The sequence below is a fragment of the Ovis canadensis genome, chromosome X (genome assembly GCF_042477335.2).
Source record: "Ovis canadensis isolate MfBH-ARS-UI-01 breed Bighorn chromosome X, ARS-UI_OviCan_v2, whole genome shotgun sequence".
NCBI classification, from domain to species: Eukaryota; Metazoa; Chordata; class Mammalia; order Artiodactyla; family Bovidae; genus Ovis; species Ovis canadensis.
This window is the reverse complement of record NC_091727.1, coordinates 83965696-83972701: the sequence shown is the minus strand read 5'-3', so window position 1 is coordinate 83972701 and position 7006 is coordinate 83965696. Positions and strand designations below refer to the sequence as shown.

At 39.5% G+C, this 7006-nt stretch overlaps 1 long non-coding RNA gene across 1 annotated transcript; it reads left to right on the top strand.

Annotated features, from left to right (window-relative positions):
- The first annotated feature begins 520 nt into the window (after positions 1-520).
- On the top strand, positions 521-6116 carry LOC138930384 (uncharacterized). Its single transcript, XR_011446175.1, has 2 exons — positions 521-1143; positions 2210-6116. It is a non-coding gene; the product is annotated as an uncharacterized lncRNA (long non-coding RNA).
- The last annotated feature ends 890 nt before the right edge of the window (positions 6117-7006 follow it).

The following is a 7006-nucleotide window of genomic DNA, read 5'->3' as shown; positions in this document are numbered from 1 at the left end:
TCCCACCCCGGGCCCTTCAAGGTGCACCTTCAGGGATGGTTTCAGTGGCTGCTGACTGGCTGGCCAAAACATCCTTTGTTTGCTGAATTGGCAGGTGAGGTTGTTTGTCCACGGAGGCATGCCAGGTCATCCTGAAGCTGGTAGAAAAGGGCAGCTCCTGCCTCTGCTTCTGTCAAAAAATAAAATCTCCCCTGTATAATTGTAAACTGTGTTCACACCAGCGAGCAATACTGTTGTATCCAGGTACAGTTCTTTTTAACAATATAAGAACTATCTCAGAAAAAAAAAAATGTGACTTACCAAGTGCCATTTCCTGTGGGGATAGTGGCTGCACTGTCCACAATCAACAGGTATGGAAAGCGGCCATTTGAGCCCTGAGTAAAAGTTGGGGACACCATGATCTCATTCCCTTGCTGGAAAGTGATTATAACTCCCCCTGAAATTTTAGTGACAGTGTCTGTGTTGTGTAGGGAACTGAGATTATCTCTGTAGGGAACTAGGTTTAAAGAAGGTTGAGAAGTGCTTGCAAACGAGACTCTCAACCAGGGCTGAGCATTCTTGCAAACGAGATGTTCTGCCCAGTGTAGGGAACTAGGTTTAAAGAAGGTTGAGAAGTGCTTGCAAACGAGACTCTCAACCAGGGCTGAGCATTCTTGCAAACGAGATGTTCTGCCCAGTGTAGGGAACTAGATTTAAGGAAGATTGAGAAATGCTTGCTAACGAGACTGTCAACCAGGGCTGAGCATTCTTGCAAATGAGATGTTCAGCTAAAAATCCTGTTTGTTCCCATGGGAAAAGAACATTGCTTGCACACAAGGATGTTTCTCTGATTCCTTAAAAGGAACAGACCTTGGGACAAAACGGATTCTAAGTTGATAAGGAAGTTCCCCAAAACAAAGTCTTAGCTGCAGTAAATAAGCCAAGGTAAAGGTTATCTCGCCCTGCGCCTGCGCACTGTATAGTCTCTGAATCATAGTGCTTGGCAGCTTGCCCTGTAGGGGGTTGTGCAAAAGATATAAAATAAAGCAGCTGTAAGTAGAAAGTGTTAAAAAAATATAAAGATTTAAACCACTCTGCAGTGTTGGTGTTTCATTCCGTCGCCGACATCTGGCGCCCAACGTGGGGCTCGACGGAACCGAAAGGGTAAGAACCCCGGGGCAAAAGGCTGATAGGGGGACTTTCGAGAAAAAGAGAAAAATAAAAATCCGAAAGGGTAAACACCCCGGAGCAAAAGGCTGATAGGGGGACTTTCGAGAAAAAGAGAAAAATAAAAATCCCAAAGGGTAAACACCCCGGAGCAAAAGGCTGAAAGGGGGACTTTCGAGAAAAAGAGAAAAAATAAAAATAAAAATCCGAAAGTGAGAGCACCCCGGAGCAAAACGCTGAAAGGGGGACTTTCGAGAAAATAAGAAAAATAAGAGAAAAAGAACAGAAAAAAGAAAAAAGAAAAAGAAAAAACTATGGGGAATTCCCCGTCTTTAAAGTCACAATATATGGAGCTGGTTAAGGGGCTCCTGCATTCTATAGGAATTGAAACGTCTACTCGCCGCTTGAGTGAGTTATTCTGTCTTATACAGCAGCATTGTTATTGGTTTCAATATCAAAAAGAAGTACAGCTGAATTTGAAGGAATGGAAAATGGTGCCAAAAGAGTTAAGAAGGCAGCATCAAAAAGGAAACCTGATTCCTTTAAGGCTGTGGACTCTATGTAGCATTATAACACAGGCTTTAAAATTAATGGCTGCTAATAGTGAGGCCGTCTCATGTTATCTTGAGGAGGGGGCTTTACCTCGGCCTCCGCCCAAACCTCCGGATGATAGTAAAGATTCATCCACTGAGTCAGATAGAGATGTAAGTTCTGGGGAGGATTCAGATTCTGTAAAAGCAATGACTGCTGCCTTTTGAAAGGTTTTATTAAATAAAAAATGAACTTCCAAGGCTGTTAACCCTTCTGCACCACTTTACACATCCCTATTTCTAGTAGCTGCCGACAAGGCTGAGGTAGGGAGAGAGAGTCAATAGTTTTGAAAGTACGGGAAAAAGTATATTTTGGGAAATGCTTATTAATGACTCTCGTCCTTTAATGTCACTGATTATTGAAGGTAAACAGTTTGAAAGATTAATAGATACAGGAGCAGATGTTTCGGTTATTTCTCTCCAGCAGTGGCCTAATGACTGGAAAAAAGAAAAAATTCCTCTTGTTTTAACAGGCTTAGGATCAATAGCAGATGTGTGGAGAAGCACTCAACCTTTGTCATGCCAATTGTCTAATGGAAAGAAAGTATCTATTTCTTTTTACATTGTTAATATACCTATTAATATCTGGGGAAGAGATCTTTTATTTTCTTTAGGAACAACACTCACCATCTCGTCGGAAAACTTGTAGCCACTGCTCAGATTCCTCGAGCTCTCCCATTGAAATGGTTAACTGATGTCCCTAAATGGGTTGAGCAGTGGCCGCTTCCAAAAGTGAAGCTCGAGGCTTTAGAACAATTAGTAAAAGAACAGCTTCAATCTGGCCATATTGAACCTTCTACGTCTCCTTGGAATTCTCCTGTTTTTGTCATTAAGAAAAAATCTGGTAAATGGAGAATGTTGACTGATTAAGGGAAGTTAACAAATGTATAGAACCTATGGGGGCTTTGCAATTAGGTCTCCCTTCTCCTGCTTTGATTCCACAGGATTGGTCTTTGATGGTTTTAGATTTGAAGGATTGTTTTTTGAATATTCCTTTGCAAATAAAAGAAATAAATTTGCTTTTACTATTCCAGTGTATAATCATGGGCAGCCCGTAAAACGTTATCAATGGACAGTGTTGCCTCAAGGAATGATTAATAGCCCTACACTTTGTCAGGAGTTTGTTAATCGTGCTCTTATTACTGTGAGACAACAATTTTCTAATTGTCTTCTCTATCATTATATGGATGATCTTCTATTGGCAGCTCCTAGTAAAGAGGAACAAGATACATTTTTTTATTCATGTAAAGAAAGCTTTAAGTGATTTTAATCTTCAAATTGCTCCTGAAAAAATTCAAACTGAATTTCCTATTTCATATTTAGGTGCTATTTTGGAACGACAAAGAATAAAACCTCAAAAGGTCCAAATTAGACGAGATAATTTGAAAACTCTTAATGATTTTCAGAAGCTTTTGGGTGATATTAACTGGTTACGTCCCATGTTAGGGATTCCTACACATCAATTGCGTCATTTATTTTCTACTTTAGAGGGTGATACTGCTCTTAACAGTCCTCGATCTCTTACTTCTCAAGCAAAAGAGGAATTACACTTTGTAGAGCAACGGTTGAATGAAGGGTTTCTTACTTATCTACAACAGGATCAACCTATATATTTCATAGTGTTCCATACTCCCTATTCTCCTACTGGAGTTATTGCTCAATCTGCAGGGTTGATTGAGTGGGTATTTTTACCCAATAACTATACAAAAAAGCTTACTACTTATACAGATAGAATTGCTTTCCTTATTTTGAAAGGTCGAGGCCGTATTACTCAGTTAATTGGAAGTGACCCTCAAACAATTATTACTCAACTTACTTCAACCCAAATTTCTAATTGCTTACAGTTTAATGAAAATTGGCAGATAGCTCTTGCATCTTATTCAGGGACTTTTTCTAATCAATATCCTCAATCTAAAATGATAGATTTCCTTCGACATACATCAATGGTGTGTAAATCTTCTATATCTAATATTCCAGTTGAAGGAAAAACTATTTTTACAGATGCCAATAAAAATACTGCTGGCTATTGGACTGATACTACTTCTAAAGTTGTTCCACATTCCTTTTCTCCTGTGCAGCCTGCTGAACTTTGGGCCATTTGTTTGGCATTACAGGATTTTTTTGATATTCCTATTAATATTGTTTCTGATTCTAAATATGCAGTTTTTTCATGTATTTATCTTCCTGAAGCCACTTTACCGGTAACTTTTAAAAACTAATATTGATAAATTATTTTTTCAGGTTCAACAATTATTTATTAGGCGAACTAACCCTGTCTTTTTTACTCATATACGAGCTCATTCTTCTCTCCCCGGACCATTATCTCAAGGAAATGCAAATATTGATGCCTTACTTTATCCTTTACAGTCTGCAACACAAGAACATTGCTTACATCATACTAATTCTAAAGGGTTACAAAAAACTTATTCGTTAACACGAAAACAAGCTCAACACATTGTTCGTTCTTGTTCCATATGTGCACCGTTTATTTTGCCCTTTGCCCCTCCTGGAGTAAATCCCAGAAGACTACAATCTAACCAAATCTGGCAAATGGATGTTGTTTTTATTTCTTCATTCGGTAAACAGAAATATGTTCATCATACTATAGATACTTATTCTCATTTTCAATGGGCTACAGCTTTAAGTTCAGAAAAGGCAGATTCTGTTATTACTCATTTATTATTTTGTTTTGCTATTATGGGCATACCTATAGAATTAAAAACTGATAATGCTCCCGCATATCAATCCTCTAAATCATCTCAATTTTTAGAACAATATCATATTAAGCACACTTTTGGTATTCCTTATAATAGTCAAGGACAAGCTATAATTGAAAGAGCTAATCGGACTCTTCGAGAATACATTGAAAAAATAAGAAAGGGGAAAAAGGTGTGATATCACTAAGGGGCCATTTCAAGTTCATTTGCATATTAATAAATCTTACTCTGCTATAGCATGTGTAAAATTTCCTTATTCTTTACTGTATAGACAATGGATTTGGAATAAAATTTTGGGAGTTATATCATGTTCTGATTGTAACTTGACTCAATGTATAAATCGTTCTTGGTGGGAAAATGTTGAAAACAAGATGGTCCATTCCAGTAATTATTCTTTGGTCATTGTGAAAGCACGGACTGAACTTTGGTTGCCTGTTAATCTTACTCGACCTTGGTCGGACTCTTTTGCTGTCACTCATCTTGTGAATGCTGTACAAACTCTTCTCCATCGATCTCGAAGAATGCTTGGCATTGTCATCGCATCAATTCTCGCCGTGGCTTCAGTAACAGCAACAGCAACTGTAGCAGGTCTTGCTTTGCATCAAGGCATACAGACTGCTGATTTTGTCAGGGAATGGCATAAAGATGCTCATTTATTGTGGCAACAACAGCATGATTTGGACGCTCAATTGGCTACTGATGTATTGAATTTACAACACACAGTTTCCTGGTTAGGAGATCAAGTGACTGTGTTAGCTACAAAGAGTGTGTTGAAATGTGATTGGAACTCATCTCACCTATGTGTAACCCCTGTTCCCTTTAATATGAGTGAGGGTTGGGAAAAGGTGAAAAGGTCTTTAGTGGGACACCAGCATTTAACTGCTGAAATTATGGATTTGGAACAAACTATATTGTCAACTTTTAGTAAGACGCTGCCTGATATTCTTGGTTCTGATATACTGAAAAGTCTTCAAGAAGGATTAGACAACCTTAATCCTTTAGGGCATGTATCTACATTGTTAACAACATCCTTTGTGAATACTTTGTTAATTGTTGCTTTATGTTTTATTGCTTTTACAGTCTACCGGCGCTGGCAAAAAGGGAAACAATTGAAAGAAGAAGCTTTGCGTATTCAAGCGCTTATTCAGCATCTACAAGAAAAGAAACGGGGGAGATGTAGGGAACTAGGTTTAAAGAAGGTTGAGAAGTGCTTGCAAACGAGACTCTCAACCAGGGCTGAACATTCTTGCAAACGAGATGTTCTGCCCAGTGTAGGGAACTAGATTTAAGGAAGATTGAGAAATGCTTGCTAACGAGACTGTCAACCAGGGCTGAGCATTCTTGCAAACGAGATGTTCAGCTAAAAATCCTGTTTGTTCCCATGGGAAAAGAACATTGCTTGCACACAAGGATGTTTCTCTGATTCCTCAAAAGGAACAGACCTTGGGACAAAACGGATTCTAAGTTGATAAGGAAGTTCCCCAAAACAAAGTCTTAGCTGCAGTAAATAAGCCAAGGTAAAGGTTATCTCGCCCTGCGCCTGCGCACTGTATAGTCTCTGATTCATAGTGCTTGGCAGCTTGCCCTGTAGGGGGTTGTGCAAAAGATATAAAATAAAAAAGCTGTAAGTAGAAAGTGTTAAAAAATATAAAGATTTAAACCACTCTGCAGTGTTGGTGTTTCATTCCGTCGCCGACAATCTCAGAAAAAACAGTTGTGAAATAGCTGCTTATTTAAAGCTATGGATCATCATTATGTAGTTATTCTAAGGCAGTAGCAGAAAGAGCTCTGGGTAAACATGTCTGTGATATTTGAAAAGGTTAGGATCTCATTGAAGATGACCAGGGAACTCTGAAGCCTGAGAAGCTGAAGTCGTGGTTACACTGGAAACTTGGCTATCCTGAGGCTTTGGCTTTCTAAAGTTGATATTTTTATCATTCTGAGCAATACTGTTTCAGAAACCAGTAATCGAGAAACCAAGCACCACACTTGGAGAGTTGGAGAACTCAGATTTATTATGCCAGTGGGCCCAGAGGAGTCAACATTCCAGCTCTGAGCCCTGAACAAAGGGGTTATAGGGTTTTTATAGACAGACTATAGTGGGCAACACTGCCTGTTAACAGGATGGTTTAAACTAAGGGGTTTCATGTGTGTGGGAACAGTGGTCAAGATGGGGAGGGGGATGCCTGACCTGGACAGGCATTGTTGTAGCAGCAAGTTCTGGGAAACAAACTCACTTAGAAGGACAATGCAGATAGTGGAGTGCAGTTTATTACACCGACAGGCCCAAGGCAGAGTCTCCTCTCAGCCAAGGACCCCGACCAGCATTTGTGAAAATCTTTTATACCCCATGTGTACATGTCTGAACCCACCACTCCAAATTCCTTGAGACTTACATAAACCAAGTGAAAGTGAAAGTGAAATCGCTCAGTCGTGTCTGACTCTTTGTGGCCCCGTGGACTGTAGCCTACCAGGCTCCTCCATCCATGGGATTCTCCAGGCAAGAATACTGGAGTGGGTTGCCATTTCCTTCTCCAGGGGGTCTTCCCAACC